The sequence below is a fragment of the Euprymna scolopes genome, chromosome 3, assembly GCF_053919585.1.
Source record: "Euprymna scolopes isolate OS-2025 chromosome 3, ASM5391958v1, whole genome shotgun sequence".
Taxonomy (NCBI): Eukaryota; Metazoa; Mollusca; class Cephalopoda; order Sepiida; family Sepiolidae; genus Euprymna; species Euprymna scolopes.
The window spans coordinates 101,176,822-101,200,530 of record NC_136484.1 but is presented as its reverse complement, the minus strand read 5'-3'; positions in this window follow the sequence as shown (position 1 = coordinate 101,200,530).

The following is a 23,709-nucleotide window of genomic DNA, read 5'->3' as shown; positions in this document are numbered from 1 at the left end:
TTTTTCTGTTATTACTTAGATTAACATCGTTATCCTACCGGAAGACATGAATTGCATTGGACTAAACCGGGTAAATATTTTGTATCCAATCAATATCTCCTGTTTTTAATTTGTTTTCCGTTAGTATTATTAACGAAACTGAGTTTCATTGCATAGCATATAGAAGATGTATCTTCACACACACCTACATACATACATACACACACCCACGCATATATATGTACATGTATTTATATGCATGTGGGTATATATATATATATATATATATATATATATATATATATATATATACACACACATATATGTGTGAATGCATTTTTGTGTGTAAGTGCTTACAATCAAATCCGATCTATATTGTATTTTACAACTGGTTTGTGATAAAAATGCAAGAAGTTATACCACGTTGGAGATTTGACTAGGGAATAAGGTTTTATGTTAATCTATAAATTGGAAATGGAAAGAAAAACATCGATACACATGGACCGAACTGGATCAGTCGGATAGAAACTTTACTTGCCCTTATAAAAAGAAATGTCTCAGAAGGTAAATCGTACAAAGAACGCGTTCCACTCACTGAGCTAAAAGTAAACGATATACATATATATACATATATATATATATATATATATATATATATGATATCTAAAATAACTATATAAGTAACCCGCAAATAGAAATCAATAACCTCACCAAAAAAGATAACATTTGATGAATAATGACATCCTATTATTGATTTACGTTAAACCAATGGATATATAAAACATGTTTTATTTTATTTTCATCTAGCTATGTTGAATGGAAATATGACATGAATGCCAGTAGTGTAAAAGTAACCCTTAAAGTAGTCTGAATCTATCTCAAGAATAACTCTTTTTAAAAATACCTTTACATCCAATATGGAGAACAAGGAGTCGCTACATTTTAAGTGATTTTAATGTAACGAATTAAAAATCCTATTTCTTCTATTATATCACGTGTTAACAATCAATTTTAGAATTATTAGTATCTAATTATATCCGTAATGTTGTCTTTATTCCACAGGTGTAGATGCAGAATCTGCGTTATAACTAGATGTTGTTTTGGTGTGTATCTCTCTGTATCAAACTTTTTTATTTTCGGATATAAACTGTCCACAATCGTTTACTCAAGTATTTCAAGTTCAGGTCAAATTTCTCCCTTGCTATTCACTCAAATATCATCTAAATATCTAATTTCATACTTTGCATTTCAGTTCATAGGATTACATTCCAAATTTACTACACCATAGTCGTTCTTAATATCATATGGCTTTCATTAAAAAGTAAAATGAATATTAAAAAAACAGGCAATTAGTTTATGTATAACTTTTTTCATCTTTTATCGCTGAAAGTTTCCAAAATGAAAGTATACTCTTCGACATTGTCCACTTTAGTTAAAAATAATACATAAAATAAATAGTTGCCAAGAAGTTACATACATTGTCAGATGTGATTTTAAAAAGATAGCGCTTACCGCTTTTGTTTTTTATATGTATCGTAACCACCGTTTATAGTTTTAGTTTCTATAGTTACTCACGTGTTTAGCTCGTTCTGGTATACATTATTTTTGCTGTGTTTCTGTAATTACGCACAACTGTCTGTAAATACGCACAATTTGATTCATAAAAATGGCTTAACAGATTCGTCAGACTTGAGTGGTTGGTTAGCCTGACGCTACTGGCAATTAAAAAACATTTCCAGAAAGAAGTAATAGTGCTGACATTTTTCCTTTTTAGGACTGAACATTACTTTTCGAACTGATTTCTAAAATAATAATATAAATCAGTAAAAATGAGGGATGTTCCAATATTAAATACATTACCTCTTGTAAAATACTTCATTGTAATATAGCTGATCTTCTTTCTATTTTCGCCGCATATGTCTTTTTAAAGAATTTGATTTTTATATAGGACAGTTTAACCCACTAGTTTATATGTGGTGTTATACTATATATAACTAGAATGATTTGTACCCATGTTCTATTTAGTAGATACGGCATAATTCAGTGTACACACCTGTTCTCCTCAAATTACCAGTTAAGTAAAATTGGTCGTGGCTAGTCTAAGATGAGTGACAATTTGGGAATTTTAAGTGATGTTTTTCTTCTCCGCTTATCTCAACATTGTTTCCATCCCCATGAAGTTCTACCTGTCATTAGTAATAAATAAAGTCAACTCAGGAGAGGCGTGGCATGATATTGCGCAGCACTAGTAAAAAAAATTCAACGCGGAGTTCTCCTTACAATGGGCATCCAGAGTCTAGGAGAACTGAAGGAAGCTACCATTTAGTCCACGTAATTAAATAAAATTCTCACTAAAATACATGTGCAAATTTTTAGCATGAAGTTGTATTTGCAATGAACACTATACATTAGCATTTGTGACTGGTTTATAAATCTGACAGAGTTCCTTATCCAGAAACCTCACAGGAAACTAATCATTCCTTTTGTTTTTATATGTTGCTAATGTAGGCGCCCTGATGAAACCTAAATTGAAGAAATCGGGATAACTGAATAAATTTATTTCCTGACGAATTACAATTAATGATATAGGAGTCTTAATTGTACGTTTAAAACGCACAATAATTTTGATATCAGCACTTTTGCTGATTTGACAGAAAAATATCCACTCGAATGTGAGGACCAAAAAAAAAAAATTGGGAAATTTAATTAACGAGAGTACTATCTGCAAAAGTTCCAGGAATGTACTATCCAAACTTGCAATTTGATCATACAATTCTCTCGTTTTTAATTGGCAAAATACTTTCAAAGTAAAAGAAAAAGTATCAGCACTTACTATTGACTATAAAATTATACTTTCTGTGAACAACTAATGATTATTTGAATAAAATTAAATTAGTATTATTGTTAAATAATCCAATGTTGATTTGTAAACTTTATTAAAAATCAATAAAGCCGGATCGTTTCAGTTCTCTATGAGTATTTTGATAATAGTACCTTCGCTTAATTGATCCAATATCTCAGCGTCTCAATCGTTGTTTTTTTTCCTTTTAAATGTTATATAATCAGGACAAAACTGTTATATAATCATGCGCATATATTATATGTGAGAAAACCGGCATTTTTAAAACGGTAAACGCTTTATTGGTAAAACTATACTGCTATTTAAAAATATTTCTTTTTTAACTATGCAAGACGAGAATAGATACCAAAGTTTGATATCATAAAAGACAGACCATACGCGTTAAATTGTATATACTAAAGATTAAACAAGATCTGGCGCTCATACTTACAAAGTTATTTAAGCGTTGTCTTAAGAGACTTGCTTCCCAACACCTTGGAAAATGTCATTACTAGTTTCTGTATTTTAGAATTCGGGTTATCGCTCATATCCCCCTCAATGCAGACTAATAAGGCATCTGTGCAGTGTGAGTAAGCTTCTGGAATCTGTTAAATAGAGAAGTAGACAACCGTTTCAGAAAAATAACATTCTTAGTGACGTGCAATATGGTTTCCGTTCTGGTAGATATAGAGCAGACGTGCTTAGAGTTATATCTCACAGGATTAACGAATCTCTCGACAGACGTTTCCTGTCTAGGGCAATTGCTCTTGACATATCAAACGCCTTTGATAAGGTACGGTATAAATGTCTACTTTTCAAGATCCCCAGCTTTGGTATAGCAGGAAATGTCCTCTAAATTATTAACTCATTTCTCTCTGATAGGTTCATAAGAGTAGTTGTTGATGTAGAGAAATCAAAAGCTCTCAGTATTAATGCTGCAGTCCCTCAGTGGTCTATTCTGGGCCCAACCCTCTTCCTGATCTACATTTATGATCTTTCAAATCATATTGCATCATTCGTAGACATTTATGCTGACGACACTACAATCTATAGTAGCACATTAAGGACCTTAAACAACCAAGTTATCTCTGATTATCTCTGCCCTGATCTTGTGCATTTGGTACAATGGGAAAAGAGGTGGCTGGTATTTTTTAATGCATCTAAAACAAAACTATTATCTTTACACCATCTACGCTCTGATGCCCATCTGGCATCGGTTGAAATGAATGGATCTCATCTTGGGGAGGCTTAATGTTGATACAAGCTTCTGGGATTGACCTATATCCTGACCTGTATTGGAACACATACATAAAATCAATGGCCAAGGTCGCTGGAAAAATCCTGGGATCCTTCTACCACTGCATTAAGTATCTCACTCCTGATTCAATTCTCTATCAGTATACAAGCCAGGTACGACCAACGATGGAGTACTGTTGTCACATGTGGGGGGTGAGCTGCTGGAAACAGCTTATCCTGTCTTTACTTTGAATGACTAATTACCAGATTCAAATATTTCGTAGCTTAGTGGGGGATGCCCGTTTCTGTCTCCTGCAATCTCTTTTTCACAGAAATGTTGCGAGCCCGTCTCCGCTTCATCCTTCTTATCATGGTAAGTGCTCAACTGAGTTTTAAGCTATGGTGACCCCCCGTCAAACTTTCACACACAAAAAAAAACACTCGTCTACCCAAAACCACCATCACTATTTTCACACACTCTTTATCTGTGCCTAAACCAAAATGTAGATTCCATGAACAAAGTTTCTCTCTTAGAACTGCACACCTGTGGAACTCTCTTCCGATTGCCTGCTTTCCAGCTGACTACCATCTGATTGTCTTCAAATCCAACGTAAATAAGGTGTTCATGAACTGTCACCCTTAGTAATCAAATTAAAAAAATGCCCACTACTTATTTTTACTACGCTCTAATCATATTGATTAATGTATACCAATTATCCTTTATCCTCGAGTGACCTGCGGGCCTTGATAATTGATGATTCCTGCGTGAAATAGCACTATCATTACTGTTACTGCCAAGTGTTATGTAGACCTATTATTAGACATTTTTATATTTTCCATACAAATATGTAATATTGTTAGTTAAAGCAGTCTTCAAGTTCGGATTGACATAATTATAATGTACACACCATTACATATAAGATATCAACGGATACACAAACGAGTCAAAACGATGAAAAGAATATGGGCTTTCATAACCCTATTTATTACTAAATCTATAAAGTTCACTGAGAAAAGTAAGCATATCCTACAGAAACATTATCATGATGTTCTTTAAAAATGACCACAATAAATTTTTAGTTAACTTTAAATTGTGGAAATTTTCCGATCTTATTGCTAATACATAACTTTTGATAAAAACCTTATAACCCGTTTACCTCGCACTAAGAGCAATATCGCTTCTGAAATGATGCTACAAATATTCAATACGATTTGTTGATTAAAAAAAGGACTCCAGATTGTAATGCTAACACGGGTATCGAGTGTTTAGATAGCAACATCGCATTAATTGATATATATCTAACTATTTAGGAATTGCGTTTGAATGCTTTAAATATAGATTAAGAATTCGCATCAGTGGAAATACATTTACTAACTGCTTTAATCTAAACTGTTTTCCAGCGGTTCGCTTGATGTAATTCGGGTCCACTCCGCGTGCTTTTTAAGGAATTCAGGAATCTTCTCTGAACTTTTAAGATAAGGATTTGTTATTCGTATTATTTGGATCGATTAGGACGCTTTCTGTTTAACGAGGTAATCTTCCGGCCGAATTCTGGAAACTGCACGCATATTTATTCTAAGGATGTACGCAGAATAATAGGACTAAAATAGATTTCCACATTCTTCACAACCGTAAAATGTTTCAGGCAAAATAAACAAAGACGTTGCCACAATAACAATGATAATCAATTATAAGCATTTATTATCAGAATTAGACTTCCAAGAAAAAGTCCCTATTGGTATATAATTATAAGAGAACATTTTTGGTCAGTGATTTGCCTTGTCGATTTGACATTTGCAGATTATTCAATATTTAAAATGCCATACCATAGTAACCATTTCATTAATAGTGTGTTAGAGAATGGATAAAGAGAGAGAGAGAGAGAGAGAGAGAGGGAAGAGGTGAATTATAGTGTAGACACGTTCGCCGGAAGTAAAAGATCAGCTGATTTGATTGCGTGTGAGTCATGTGATCAGGTTAGCTGAATCGTTGAGATTTGATTTGGACTCAGAAGACAACGGACGGCTTCCCGGTGTCTCCTCCTCTTCACTGGGGGGGCGAACGCTGACGTATGTAGAAGAAGAACCCACACTTTCCACCTCCTGCAGGACATCTGGGAAAAGTGAAATAAACTATAGAACTAATTCCTTGTCTTGGAGTGATTGAATCTTCATTCAAAAACAGGTATCAAGTCTCCCTCCAGGACGAGAAATTCCAGATGGTCCAACATCGAAGAAGCAGAGGTAGGTTTTGAAAATACATGTCACTCACACACGATCCCCTTTATGATACAACGTAAATATATAATATAACACGTCATCTCTTCTAATCCATTATTAGAGATGACGCAACAGACACTCAACCCTTTATTATAGAGCAACAATGTAACAAGTGTAGAACTCTCTTTACAACACGTTTCTATATATACGGTGGATTGAATCATTTTCAAAGAGGGATAAAAGCCAGAGATGAACTGATCATAATAATGCTGTAAACAAGTAATGGTTCATCAGCGAAATATAACGCGCCACTATGAAATTATTCTATATTCGTCCATCGAACTCCCGCAAGAATAACCCACCCATTTACGTCGCCTCGTTTCTCGAAACGATTCCCACAATTACCAGGTGAAAAAAAATAACACAGTGTAAACCCGTAAAACCAAAGTAAATATCAATATCTCCTGCCTATTTTTTCTCTGCCGGCAGTGGTTGCGACAACATTGGCAAAAAGTATAGGTAGTTAGCTAATTTTGTCGAAAGTGTTTCTGCTAGAAAATATAAAGAAAACAGCTGACATTAACAGAAAAGAACATTAACATTGAAAGTAAACAGAGTATTCTGGGGTTAAGTAAGATCCAAATCTTTAATAAGACTTGTCCTATTTGAAACAGATTTGAAAAAGAAAACACTAACTAATCCAGGTCTAGTAAATCAGTGTGCACATTTTCGAACCCTTTTAGAAAAGCTCGATAATCATTAAAATATAAACATTAAATGAATGATTGATAATTTCTTGGCGCAGTGTCGCGATTTTCATAAGCCCCCCATTCCGCTAGAGCTTTATATACACGTTTAATCGAGGTCGATCTAAGTAATGTCCATTTGTGAAAGTGTTTATCTGTGTGATGCAATTTGCTAGACCCTTTACATATGCAATGAATTGCCACCGTGTTTAATGAGAGGTGGTCATATTATATCCAGCAACTGGATCTGCTTTGGTTAGAATTGCTTTTCAAATCTAGCATACCGCTTTAACAAGAGTTACAGCAAGACATAATGGCACTACACATTTTGTTCCAAGTGCGGTGTTCTAAACAAAAAGATTCTAGCTAATTGATTCCACTAAAATGCATCTGACGAAATGGTAACTTACACTATCTTGATAACTGAAATTATGCATTTATGACTTGAAATTTCCATTTTACTGATGCAGAAGGTTACGACGTTACACATTAAAAATATCACGTGCTATGAACATGAATAAGAAGTACGGATACATCATTGAATCTCCCATTACAGAAAGATAAAACTGATTAGATTTACCGGCACCTGTACAAAGCCTTTGTAGTTGGTGTTAGCACATCAAAAAAATTGTCGATTTCTAAGAAGCGACAAATTTATGGGGCAGAAAAGACTCATATTTTAATAGTAGCACTTCAGCATCCGTTGCACTCCAACTTTTTTCCGTTTAAAATAGAATACATTACTTTTGGAACGCTAGTTTCTAAGAAAATCTGTGGTTTTGAAATAAGTAAATAATTTGACCATACAGCTTAAACCTAAAGACCATCACGAAAGAAATACAATTAATTGCAATCTTGCTAAAGTTTGATATCACATAAAATACATACCATATTACTTGAAAGATTATGTTAAATAAGATCGGATCAAACGAATGCAAAATTTCACATATTTAAGGTTTCTAATAGAATACAGTACATATAGGATAGCGATGTAAACCCGTATTAATGATTAAAAATACTACATTTTGGGAATATTTATTCATGTATGTATGCTACCTTTGTTTCGAACGCCACAAAACCCAAACGAATTTGCATTTTCCTTTAAAGATTCTATTACTTTCGAACCACCTTTCCATATATTGAATTAAACTACACAGCTAGCACTTAGAAACGATGTTCTTAACTTTACATTTTTTTTTTATTTGCCTGCATGTTTTGTTAAAATCTATCGTATTCAAGTCGACTTTGCATAATTGCAGCTGATTTTATATTGGCCATTCTTAAATATGCAATACATTTCAAGATTTATTTTACTGCTACTGCCGTCGATGATAATACGAAACTAATAGCGTTACGTGTTCCAATTATCTTGTCAGCTGGCACTTAGTATAAAATCTATATTTGTACATCTTAGATAATTGATATCACCGTCCAAATGTAGCATTAACATGGATACTTATACGATTTTAACTTTTAATTAAACATTTTTATCCAACTAATTCTATCACTACGTATACTTATGGTAACTTTTAAAATATATAAATAAGGAAAAATATATATATATTACTCTCTAAATAACACGTATTGCGGTGCCACCTGAACTGGCTTTCACTACACAACATTATTGGGAGGAAGTCAAAGACGGATAAAAAAGAGTAAGAAAACACACTGTGTGGGTGTAAACAACACTGGTGCTTATCTCACTGTAAGATTAAAAAACGTAGTTGATTTATAACTATTACTAGACTACCCGTGACCCGTTGGGTCAGTATGTTATATTAGCTATGGAATTCATGTATGAGCGTGACACTTGTGACGTATTTTTTTTTTTACATAAACATTTCTATGAAAGTATATTAAAATGAAAATTCACGGATGGATCACTCGAACATGAAAAAAACAATATCCTCCCTATTTGTGTAACGTTACCTATTTTTTCCGAATAATCGCTCAAAATCGAAAAGTAAACATAATTTTCCTACGATTCGAACGCCGACGAAAGTTATTTAGCAGCAAAACCCCACATGAACCTTCCGATGAGAAATATCAGAATGAAAAACCCATATTGGAATCCTTCAACCAAGTTATAGAAACTTAAAATCTAAAAAAAAAAAAATAATAAAACCTGAAGCCAAAAAATAAAAACTAAATAAATAATATAAAATAAAACTAATATTGTAACAAATTTGTAAATGTGTCAACAAATTCACCGTTCTCACACAATTATTTTATATATAAAAATGTAAACAAAAAATAAAAAAGGAAGGAAGGATAGTTAGTAGTAGTAGTAGTCTTCTTGGCTTTACTACAATTGTTCTTATGTTTGTCAACGGGTTTAAGTTGTTTAGTTGTAAGAAAATAGCGACAGTATAGTTGTAATAAAGAATAGTTGCAAAACACCGCCCCTCTTCCTATGTTAAATAATAATTTCGAAATAATAACGTTAATACTTCAGTGCACAGGTCAAAATGTGCAAAAGAAGCGTTTTGTATTTATTTGTTTACGTTGTTATGGGTTAATGTTTATGCGCGCATGTGGAACCGGATATCGTAAAGCGGGGAGTGGGTTACATCACTCGTTACAAGGTCATTTGACTTTTATAATTATATAGACGAAATGACTAGGACTATGAAGCAAAAGAAACCGTTATAATGAGTGATAAATTAGAGAATGCTTGGTCTCGCTCAGAATCTATTACATAATATTTATATAAGATTGAATACTCAATTTTTAATACAGACACGTTGTAATCATTAAATATAATGAGTTATACAGATAAGGATATTATTGTAATGCATCTAAGTCGAGAAAATACTCGTTACATTAGATTCTTGAATGAAACCAACATTAATTTTAACACAATTTACATTCAAACGGCATTAAATAATAACAGTTCTTTATAATACATGTTATTTGATTTAGCAAGAACATTAAGATAAAACAGTCTCGTTTGTTTCACTTGAATTCATGAACCACTCCTAAGCAAAATCATGTTTAATCTAAAGATTTTTGAATAAAAAAAAAATACTTTGAATACTCATTCTTCCTTTTACTACATGATTTTTCGTGCAGAAACAAATGATTATATCAAGGATGGCAATAGTTATGATTCTACGCTCGCATTTTTGATAGACGTTTTACCTTTTTTCAAGAATCAACATTTCATACATCATATCATTTAGGTAAAGATCATAAACATAATCTTTAGCAAACAGTTTTCAATAGAATATCAGATTTATATATATATATATTATATATATTATATATATTATATATATATTATATTATATATATTATATTATATATTATATATATATATTATATTATATATATATTACATATATATTATATTATATATATATTACATTATATATTATATTATATATATTATATATATTATATATATATATATTATATTATATATATATTATATATTATATATATATTGTATATATTATATATATATTATATATTATATATATTATATATATATATTATATATATTATATATATATATTATATATATTTTATATATATATATATATATTATATTATATATATATATTATATATATATTGTATATATTATATATATATTATATATTATATATATTGTATAGTATATATAAATTATATTATATATATATTATATATATATTATATAGTATATATAAATTATATTATATATATTATATTATATATATTATATATATTTTATATTATATATATATATTATATATATATATTATATATATATTATATATACTATATATTATATTATATATATTATATATGTATATTATATTATATTATATATATTATATTATATATATATATATTAGTAAAGTGAATCTTTTGTAAACAATTATTTTTATTGCAGTTATATTTGAAGCAAATACAGAAAAAATACTTATATGTAAAAGGCGATTTGTATGTGTGTGTGCGTTAGAGTAGGTCGATTTTTGTATTACTATGCAGAGAAAGTTGTCAAATAACATTGAGAATAAACACACAAATTATTTTTTCAAAAACTCGATAATATTATTTTGAGAACAAATGGATTTAAAGATTGGAAAAAAATTGCATATTACGTCGCAATGTCCCCAGCTGCTGGTGTTACAAAAAGAATAAGCATAAGAACTAATGATAGTATAACCAACCTTTATTTTTTTCTTCGTAATATCTATTTATTTTCTCGAAAACAAAATAAGAATCGATAAAAAAAGACACCTTCAAAAATATTTCCTTGGAAATAAATTAAAAAAACAATAATCCAGGACTTTATTTTAGCCTGGTAATTTTTATTTGTATACCCTCACGTAATCGGTTTCATTTTTATGTTTATTCAGTGTGGGGAACACCGTTACCTTCCTGAATAGCACGAGTTTCGTGTTTTTTTTTTCTTTGAATGAAAAAAAAAAGTTAAATTGCCAACCAACGTCGTATTTATATGTATGTGAGTCATGCAAATTTACATGTGAGATATGCAAATTAGAAGCGAGGAATTTGTATAAAAGAGTATAAAAGAGGAAGGGAAAGGAACCACTGGCGAGTCGGAAGACAGCGTGTTGGGAGAACACGTGTCGAAATAAAACTATTGAAACTGAATCAGAAAAGACAACAACTATAAGCTATTTCGTCCTTTTATATCACCTTTCGCCCATGGAAATCAAGTTGTTAGATGTCCGGTTGACTCTGGAATTTAGTGGTACTGCCCCTCAATATGTCCATTATAGAGTGGATTGAAAATGTGGTGCATGCGTTTGAGTCCCGCAACATGCTAAACATGTATTACGTGCCTAATCCACGATTGAAACAATGAGTGTGACACAACTGTTGACCCGAACAAGAGCTATCATGATTGACCAAGACGACTCTGCAGAATTGGCTGCTGCTACGTCTGCCAGACGATCACCTATAGAATCAAATGCGCACAGTGACGATGAACAATTTGTTTGCTACAGGCGGAATGTTCCTAACCACTTACAGAGGGACTGCTTATAGAAGGCGTTGCTTCAGATGCAGTTACCTTGGACATATAACATCACGGTGTCAGGGAAACGTCGAAGGGGAGGAGGGAGCAGCATTAGTCTCCTCCTCGATAAACGAAACACTGAGACTCTTCCCTCCATGAAATTACGTCTAGATGGGCAAGAACGCACGGCGTTAATTGATTTTAGTGAGTAAAGCTGTGTGTCGCTTTTGAAAGCGAAAGTCAGCAGGAGTACTGGCGACTGACGAAAGGATATGGAATTGCCAAAGGTACGGCTAAGTAAATGTAGAGGTTGGCCGAGTTCCTTCTGTCGACATTGAAACGTTGGTCCTGGATGTCCAGCTGTTGGGTTTTGATCTACTGCTGGGGATTGATGTCATCAGGAAACTCGGGGAAGTTAATTTCACAGAATTAGTTGAACCACGTTGTGGAGGCTTAAACAAATGTGCTGTCAGCTCTATCGACGAATCGGCGATAGCGTTACTTATGATCGCATTAATAAAGAATGGACTGCATCATGGAAATGTGCAAATGGTTGCTCTCCTAGTAAATTGAATAACAGTGTGCAAGAATACACGATACTTTGTCATGCCAGGAATTCCTATGAAAAAGAAATTCAGCGGTTGCAACAGAATGGATGGCTGGTGCTATGTTCCGAAGAAGAACCTGGCCCACCCTAAGGCCTAATTCCCTTAATGGCGATCGTACAGGAGCAGAAGCGCAACGTAGTCAAGTTCTTGATTATCGGGAATTGAACGAATTTGTGGATTCCTTCACAGCCTGTTCAGAAGTGTTCGCACATGAAACTAACAGAGTGGCGGCGACAAGGAGATAATGTGTCGCCTGTGGATTTGCGGAATGTATATCTTCAAATCCACGTTGACAAAGAATTATGGACATTTCAAACAGTTACTTTCAGGGGCCAGCACTTTTGTCTCACGCGGATAGGTTCCGGCTGAAGGTGGTGCCACTTATTATGATGTCTGTAATCGACTCGACCATATCACAGAACCATGCAACCAAAAATTCCACATCAGCATGTGGATGATATTTTCATTAATGAAAGTGTAGTTCCTACGTCACGCGTGCAACGACCTTTTTTAGACTATGACTTGGATCCAGTGCAATATTAAGATGGGCCCAGAGTTCTGGGTTAGCATGTCTGGGAGAAAGATAGCATACTGCAATGAAAACGAGAGAGTAAAATTCCAGGAATCCCTGATGAATTAACCAGTCGACGCGTATTTTCTCTTTATGGGAACTCGCTGGTCTTTTTCTCGGATGTAGATGGCTCCGAGTGGCTGTCACATTTATCAAGCGCATAGCAACAGCATTATCGAAAGGCGAGGATGACAGAATAAAAAATGCATCTCTTAATCATATGCTTGCAGAACCTGTGAGCAAAGTACGAGAAGCGGATTCCGTTGGAGGAGTCTTGTGCATGGACTGTAAAGAGGTTACAGTCTACGTGGATGCAAGCTTCATAGCGACAAGAGTGGCATTTGAGAAAGCGTGTTGGCTGCGTCCTACTAACAACGCTCAACACACCACTCAAGCTGAACTTGTCACAGCACTCAAAAGAATCAGTTTGCCCCTTCAGTGGAAGGCACACTTAGTAACCGAGCCGCTGTGCGTGCACCAATCAATCCGTTGCAGTTTGACTGAGAAAGCGTGTGTGAATACGAAAGCAGCTGGTGAAATGCTCATCAGCCGACGGTGAGAAACTTTGAAATCACTGGCAAAAGAATATGAATTGTTCATTGAAATAAAACTCGTCAAGTCCTATCAAAATCACGCAGATAGTCTCACCAGAAACCCACGCAGGTGGATGGATCTACTCGTTGCACAGCAGTAAGACAACTGAATGTGAACCAGATCGCCGATAACTATCATCAAAGTGGGCATCCAGGAGTAAAACGAACTCTCTATTTTGCCAGGATGGTGGACCTACAAATGTCCAAAGAGACTAGTAAGTCTGTAGTGAAAGCATGCGACACATGTGGATAAACAGATCCAGCACCTGTGCGCTGGAAAAAAAAAAGACATTTGTGTAAGGAACAACTGTGGCAAACTGGACAGGGACATAACCCACCACAATGTTGAGATTTTTTTTATTATTACCGAGTGTGGCAGGTCTAGATTTTCAATCTGCCGGCTACCACACTGGACAGATACGAGCATTGTAATCCGACGGCTGGAGAGCATTTTCCTTGATCGATGCCCATCGACAGAAATACTGACCGACAACGTTGCTGATTTTAACAGTAAGGAGTTCCACCCATTTGCAAAAAGATTGGGACATACATCTGCGATTTCAAGATGCGTACTCACCAAGTGGAAATGGTGTTTTTTTGTGTTTTTTTACAAGATAGTCACCACTTATCAAGGCCCGGGAGTCACTCGGGGATAAGGGTTATTGCCTGTACAGTACGTTAGTATTGGAGATTTGATAAAGTGTCTTACTTAAGGGGGCGGTTCATCAGGAATTTGTTTACATTGAACTTGAAGACACCCAGATTGTAGGCAGGTGAGAAACAGAGCTCCGCATGCCGGCACTTCTAAGAAACAAGCTGTGTTCATGGAATCTACGTTTTGATTTTTGAACAGATAAGGAGTGGGGAAAATTTTTGACAATGGTTTCAGCTAGACGGGTGTTTCTTCTGAAAGATTGGCAAGGGGTACCAGAGATTGGAGTTCAGACAAGCACCTGACATTGTAGTAACGATAAAACAAAGAGAGCCTGGTAACGTCTCTCCTGTGGGAGAGAGGTTGCAGGAAAGAGAAAAGGGCACCACTCACTATGCTACGACGCCTATATTGTACTCTGCAAAGGCGGGATAGACTGTTTTTAGCAGCTTCTGTCCAGATGTGGGAGCAGTACTCCATCCTTGGACTTACTTGTCTTTTATACAGCTAGAGAATTTCATCAGGGGGTAGATATCTTCTGGAGCCGTAGAAGGATCCTAATATTTTTCCAGCGACCTTGGCAACTGACTTGATGTACGTGTTCCATATAAGGTCAGGAGTAAAGGTCAAACAAAAAAGCTTATCAAAACATGGACCTTCCCCTAGACGAGCGCCACACATTTCAGTTGATGCCAGATGGGGATCAGAGCGTTGATGATGTAAAGATTAGAGCTTGGTTTTAGATGCATTAAAAGTAAGCAGCCACGCCCTTCCCCATTGTACCACGCGCTCAATATCAGACGAGAGAGAATCAGAGAAACGTTTGTCATTTACGGCCTTTGATGTCTTCCCCTAGATGGTCGTGTCATCAGCATATATGTCAACGAATGATTTAAATATGTGTTTTGGGAGTTCGTTTATGTATATCAGAAAGAGAGTCGGGCCTTGGATGGCGCCTTGAGGGAATCCAGCCTTAATATTGATGGCCTCTGATTTCTGCACATCAACCACTACTCTTATGAGCCTATCGGATAAAAATGATTTAATGATCGAGAAAACATTTCCAGTTATACCGTAGGTGGAAATTTTATGATATAGGCGCTTATGCCATACCTTATCGAAGGTGTTTGATTTGTCAAGAGATTCGCTACTCCTATGAGATATAACAGTTAGCACATCTGCTGGAGATCTGACAGAGCGGAAACCATATTGCATGTCACTAAGAAGGTTTTTCTGCTGAGGTGGTTGAATCCTTCTCTATTTAATATTGATTCCAGCAGCTTACTCATGACCCACAGGAGACTTATTGGTCTGTACTGAGGGAGATACTTATCAACTGAATTCTTAAATACAAGGCATACTGATGATGTTTTCCAGGGTGCTGGGAAGCACTTCTCTTTAAGGCAATGCTTAAAGTGTTTTGTAAGTATGGGGGCAAGTTCTGGTTGGAGATTTTTCAGCACAATATAGAAGACTTAGAACCATAAACACCATTGGAGCCAAAAAGCACTGTCCAATACTCGAGGCGGTCTAACGGAACAGCGTCACTTCGAAGGATGACGTTTCCTCTTCCACCGCACCAGGGGACGTGCTGTATAGATGCAATGCACGAATCAAAGGTATCAAAGCTAAGCGACTGCCCAAACCAGAAGGGACTGGAGGGGAGTAGGTAAACGAAGACATCGTTTGGGTTAAAAATCCATGTGGCAGGTGCACAACGTAATATAACACTGGTCGGGTGATCAGCCTGCAGTATGTGAAGGTTGATGGGGTGCCTAGGCACGTTAAAGACTTTGCACATGTCAAGTGACGAAAGTGATTATGAGGACACTGATTCTGAGGACAGTCAGCGGCTAATCTATTTTAACTCAGATCCACTTGAAAACGATTCTGATGCTAGCAACCTCCCAACTGATGAGGTGTCTACTGAAAGCCCACACACAGACGAGCGTACGCGCGAAATCAGGGCCACCTTATTTATCTTCGCAGAAGTGCCCTACAAAGGAGGATACTACCTTCCTGCCATGTGTGTGGTCATGATATCGGGGGGGGGGAGGTGTCACTTACCTGAATAGCAGGAGTTTCGTGTTATTTTTTCCTCTCAGAAAAAAGAAAGTTAAAATGCCGACGTCGCATATGATGGTCATGCAAATTTACGTGTGAGATATGCAAATCAGAGGCGAGGGACTTTGTTGATATATATGAGTGGGAAGACAGTGTGTTGGGAGAACGCGTGTCGAAACGAAACTATTGAAACTAAATAAGAACAGACAGAACAAAAAAATTGACTAGGTTAACATACTGTAGACTCAGTGACTCATGTGTGTTTACTGTGTTAACCGGCTTAATTCAAATATAAAAAAAGTAAATTTTGCATGTTATGTCTTAATTATTAAGAAAACAATTTCTGCTATTTAATAATAATTAAAAAAAAAACAACGTTTTCTTCGCAAGGCTATTTCTCTGGGAATCATTCGACTTGACCTTTATACTGTAAGGTAAGTAAAACAATTACTATTATTGCTTTTTTGATATTTATCTATTTTCCTAATTTCATTTTCAATTCATAATTTTCTTTTGTTTAATTTCTAATAATATCATAAAATATATTTTTGCGGATATTTTTCTAACAATGAGTTGTAAACGAACTATTTTTACACACAATACTGGTTCTACAAAATTTGAGGGCCTACCTTCTCCATTATATACAACAGAACCCCCTATTTTCCGCTAAGTTATCAAATATAGTAATTATATTGAACATGCACAGCCAACTTTAAATACATTTGTTCTTTCAAAATTAATGACACATTATAATATAGATATTTGGAAGGCAGTAAACCCCCTTTTGCCCTTAATAACTTTACTATGGATTATGCACCAATCGCAGGGCACCTGCTTTTTGAAAGTAAAGCAAACAAATAGAACATCTTTATTCACATTTGCCAACAACGTTCTTGTCAAAAAAAAAAAAATGACAAATTATTTGACATTTCATCTTGTCCGTATGACCTGCCAATTGCAAGTTGTAATGACAAAAATGTTAAATACAGAAAAGAAAATTGCCAGTCAAGGAATATAGGCTGTATTTTCCTGTCAAACACAAAGTAAGTTTATTTTTATTTTAAAATTTTTTTTTGATTTTCGTATGACTATATCATGCATATCTTAAATTAAATGAATTTCTATACTTGAAATTTATGTAAACCAATGAGAAAAAATCTTTCAAGTTTTTGTATGTAAAATAGTATTATTTCTAAGATAAGAGTAGATTAAAATAACCATTTGTCAAAGTATATATTTCAGGTTGCTCTGGAAGAGCGAGAATATTTGAAAGGTTAAAGAAATAAAATAGGACCCAAAGGCAATTTTCACCTCGAACCGGTTGATAAAGTTGTAGGGGAAAACACTAAAAAGTGTGTTGTGTTAGGAGAAAAGCAAGTTGATTCATCACCCCTTCCCTTGTATATCTGATTATTTTTGTTATCTGTTACAGTTATAAGGCAATAAATAAAATGCGTTATTCGGAGTTTTAGCATATCAGTCATTACATAAATTAGTTTCATAAATAAATACACTCCTCATTATGATTAATACTATAAAATACTAAAAATGTAATGTAAATTTTCGAAAGATAAGGGCTTTTCCGTCTCTTCAATAAACGGTTTTTAAAATCATATGCATATGTAACGACTGATGTTTAAAACCTTGTTTTTTAATATTTGTACTTTTCATATGTGTGTGCAACTTTCTGTCCTCCAAAATTTTACATTCCCCCCCTCAAAAAAAAAATGTGAAACTATCTACCCTAGTGGGTGTGTGTGTAATCTTTTTAAAATTCGAAACATTCACCGATTATACAAAAATACATATTTTGTCAGAGAGTGTTCTTCGGTAAATTTTCTCTCGGGATATCGCAGATTTTTATAAACTATCCATAATCAAAATAAATTATTGAAAAAGTAACGTATTAAAGACCGGAGTATTAAACGAGCGATAGATTTCTTGGATGTTTTTTCTTTGAATAGTTTTTGTTTCTGGCATAGCAGAATGCGGTGTTTAATATACAGTTACACACGGGATAAACTCGTTAACGAATATAAAATCATTACGCTATTCGTTGTATGGCAAATTAAAATTACTTTCATGAATTTCTATCGCCTTTTTATCCACAAGGAGCTCTTCATTTTACGACTACCTTGCTTTGAATATCATGGGTATATATTTAGCGTTTTTAGCTTGTCCTTGTTACAATTTATTTTCTAATTATACTTTGTATATAAATCTCCACGGCTGCGCAGGTGTCGATATTATATCCACCAGTATTGATTTTTTTTGATAATGCATTGCAACTTTATTCAACTCAACCATTGCTTTTAGGACATTTATTCCTCATCATTCTGTTTGGGGGGTCTAATGCTAATAACACATATCTCTGATTTAATCTTTTAAAACTTTTATTTGTCTTATGGATTGGCGGAAATTGTTACTTGGGTTCAATCGTAGATTGGGAACTAAATGATTTGTTTCATTTACGTCTGTTAGGATACAGCTTTTGTTTTTCCATCGTAGACGTGCCCCTTTTTATCTTAAGATTATTTTTCAGAAATAAAAATGACACTGGAAATATTTAGCTTTTTATCTCAACAAATGATTATTTGAATACGTACATTGGATATATTACTCTTTTGCTTTTCGTAATTAAGTTTGTTTATATGGATTTAAACTTTTTACTACACCTGACCGATTCCTTATCTCTATATATCTAAGATTGCCCATCTATGGGAATTGTGGTCATATCTCGGCGGGTGAATCTGTCATAGTGAGCGTTCTTTGATTAAGTGTAGAAACGTCTTAATGTAATTGGCCTTACTCTATCTTCATCTCTGCATAATCTCTTTCACATACGTGATGTTGTTGGCGAAGTCTTTCCTATAAATATAATGACCGCATGTGTGTGTTTTTTCCAAAATTTTCAGATCTATTGCATGCTTATTTTATTTTGGGCTCGTGTGACTTATTGGCTTGTTATTCTGTCTTAATAAACCGTATATATACCCCATTGCAATAGTCCCTATGCAAATATGTTTGTTCCAAGTACCGTGGATTTGTTGAAGTCTCTTCCTAGTAATTGTTTTACATACTCTTTCTATGTTTAAGTAAAAACTTATAAGCTATCTCCTGTCTTTGCGATAAGCTTCTTATATTCAAGTATAATCTTTAATTTAAGAGATTTCACGCATTGTCTTGAGCGATTTCAAATCAAAAGATTAAATTAATTATTAATGAGACCACCCTAAGCTATTTACACAACGTTTTAAGTCAAACACCATTAAAAATGTCATTTGATTAATTATAAATATCAATTGGACACAGATTATTAGCATTTTTCGACTAACAGTCGAAAATCGACAACTCAGCAAATTAACTTATTAAATTTAAAAAAAACAATAAGATTCCCATCATAATGAGAATAAAAACAATCGATATTATTCAGATTATGTCGGGAATATAACGGACTTATACGAATAATTGAAAAATCAGATCGATATGTTGACTCCACTGTTTTAAGTCAATTTACTTCATATTAAAAATGGAGAATAGGAAAACTTAGAAGAAAACTATGTATTTAAGCGTATTTCCATTCCTTGATATAAAACCTAAGATATAAATATTAACTATTAATCTATAATATTTTTTTAAATTATTAAATCTAAATTTTAACGTCCCCCACCGTTTAATCTAAGTAAGCATGTTATTATATTTATTTTGTGTTACTTATTTAAAGAAATATAAAGTCTTATTTTAGAACAGAAATCCTGAAGGGATTACAAGTAGAAGTAAACAGAAATCCGAGTACACCATGCATCCACACACACACACATGATTAGCCCCTCATAGAATATGCTATGAACCTGAAAAATATTTGAAAAAAATAAACACAGATAAACAATAATTTTCCCAATAAAATCATCGATAAGCATAAAACTTTTTTTAACTCCATATACAATAAAAACAAACATTAACCCTTACAAAAATGACACCATTAAATAATAATAATAATAACAACCACCAAATTATAAAAATATATACCAATCTACCGAACAGAATAAAACTATTCAACTAATAATATATTGTCCTAAATTTAAAACCTCCAATTTAATAATTAAATCCAATAACAATACTAACATCACGCTAAACTAACCTAACGTACGAATTTATTTCCTTCTTCAAAAATGTCTTCGAACCCACATTAAAAACGACGACTAACCTAGCTTACAATAGCGCCATAAAACAACACCTAACATGCTATGATAAAAACATAGAATCGTCCGATATTAGAAATATCTTAACTAACAATACTAAAATTCGATACCTGAACTATTGCACACGGGATACTAAAATTACTATAAGTTATAATAATTAAAACACTACATCCCGTTATTAAAGTGATCTCATCTAAAACCGGGACAAATACACTAACTGCATTAAAAAATATTAATAAAGCAACCAAATTTATAAAATATAAAATAAGAACACCAAAATTAAACATAAAAAATATAAGCCCTTTCCAAACCTGAACCCTGCGTTTTTACCAATATTATAAAAAGAAATAACTATAAATACACCTAGCCTCAATAAAGAAAAGAAATAGATAACAACAATCACTCCTGACGACGATCGGATGTAAAGATAGAAACTATTTTAAGAGAATATTGCCAAACAACAATTACTGTGGGCCATAATTTACAAGATGTTATCCGAAATAATAAAGAGCGATCGGCGAATTGAAAAGTTATCTAACACAATCGGAAATAAAGAATTTCGTCTTGTTTAATCGGACGTGCTTGAATAAAGATTTGTTGCCAGTACACACACATATATATATATATATATACCCGTTCACGATAAAGATATTGAATAAAATAAAAATCTATAGCAAACATCTAAATGACTACTTTAAATACAGTTCCTGATTTCAAAAAAAGAAAAACCAAAAGATTCATCTGCCTTACTTTTAATGCTAGGTTTATTTTTGGTGTCTTTTCAATTCAATAGAAATCCTCCTAAATTTGCTGATGAGGAGACCGTGCTTACCAAAAAAACTATGTATAATTGTTCTACGTGACTTCATGTATACCACAAATAAAAAGCACGGATCTCCGAAACGATCGTACAGATAATTGACTTTGTTGTTGTTCCTTCTTATTAAACTGATTTTTAATTTAATAAAATTTTGATTTTTAAATTTTTAAAATTTTTAAATTATAAATCACATTACTTAATATATATATATATATATATATATATATATATATATATATATATATATAAACACACACATAGTAATTGTCTGTATTTTTGATATGGTGTTTTCATTGATTTAGATTGCCGGACTGACTTCCTCATCTTGGTTGTTATTGTCACAACGTTTCGGCCGTTTTGCCCTCCGGCATTCGTCAGGTGTTTTGTATCGAACTAGGGAACCGTTTGTTAGGAGTCTCGAACCCAACCCTTTATTATTATTACGAGGGTACCGTGTTCGGACTCCAGCTAGGCTTTGGGACATAGTTGCTGATTCTCTGTTTTGAATGTTACTTTTTCACTGCCTTCGTTCAGGATTGAACTCAGCACCTTTGGGTAACTGTAAACTTTGATTATACACACATTATATTTATATATATATATATATATATATATATATATATATACTAGCTAGACGTTCGACGTTGCCCAGTCGTACAATACGCTTAAAAATGACATTTTAATTCATATACAATGCGTACGTATTATAATAGAATGGATCCTCTAATAAATATGATATATAAAAGGGATAATTTGACCACTGGATTAATTCGCAAAATAATCCAAATATATAATAATGATATAGTAGTTAATCAAATTTCATCTGTGTTCATTCACGATATCACATCAGCAGATATATGGAAACTCACTCATGATTATTATTTAGTTTTATAATATGCAAAGAAGAAATGAGTTTAAATAGCACCTATTCTTTTGTGTTAAATTAAACTCATTAATTAAGAAAAAAAAACATGAAAAAGATGATGAGGTACACTCGCTATGACCGAGTTATATTTCGCGAAATCAATAAATGTTTTTTTTTATTTTTTTAAAGCAAGTATTTGTTTGATTTTATCTCCCTTGTCGGCGAAACCTATAATATTCCACAGTATTTTTTTCATCGATAAGAAAGAAAGGCTATTTTAAAGATCCGATGTTTTTTTGTAGTTTCGATACTTATCAAATGATTTTTGTACAAATATCTTAGACCACTGCCAGACATATAAAACGTTAAATGTGCCATCGGTATGTTCAGCCGTTTCGGAACCTATGAAGATGGAACCCCCACACGCATATACCGCAGTCAGCACCAACCCTATTCAGGGTTAAACCGGCTTCCTCCGAAGGACGAAGTTTCATGGGAGTATGACATTCACAAGCGGTTCCCAGCCGCATGTATACACAAGCTGTATATATATATATACATATATATATATATATATATATATATATATATATATATATATATATATATATATATATATTGACAATTTTCTGTTTGCTACACTTTAAATATTTAATAAATGTACAGAAATATAGTTGATGTGTACTTTGCATTTCAGGATATGTCATTCAGTCTCCTATACGGTAGGAATAAGTTGCTTGAGTCTATGATAAATAAAGCAGTTGCCAACCAGCTCAGAAAAAATAATCATACTAAAGGACAAGATATATGCTTCCCGTTCGGCAAAAATAACTGCTGGTAGCCTTGATGGGATATAAAACAAGATAGCTGAATCAATCGTCAATAGCATTGTTTCTAAGTTAATACATCTTATCATAAAGACTTATTTCACCAGATTAACATTTACGGAGTTTTATTAAATAGTAATTGATGGGAGAAATTTCTAGTTTACAGTGTAAATGGTGGCGTACTTCAGGTGACCAGCCTGGACCCAAAATATTTCTTATTGTCATAAACGAATAGCAAAATCATATTTTACTGCCATTGATCCACAATCATGAAAACGATTTCAATATGTATGGTACGACGTCAGTGTTTTTAGCACGACCATGAGTGATTATTGCAGTGATGTAAAAAAAATGACCAATTACCATACACAAATCTTACAGCATTACCAAAGACTGTCAACACAATTGTTGGTTCAAATTTGAATAAATAGTTCTAATTGTCCGGAGCAACGTGACTTTTACAACCTTCTATGATTTACCTACACACGTGGCATGAAATGGAAACCCTTCATC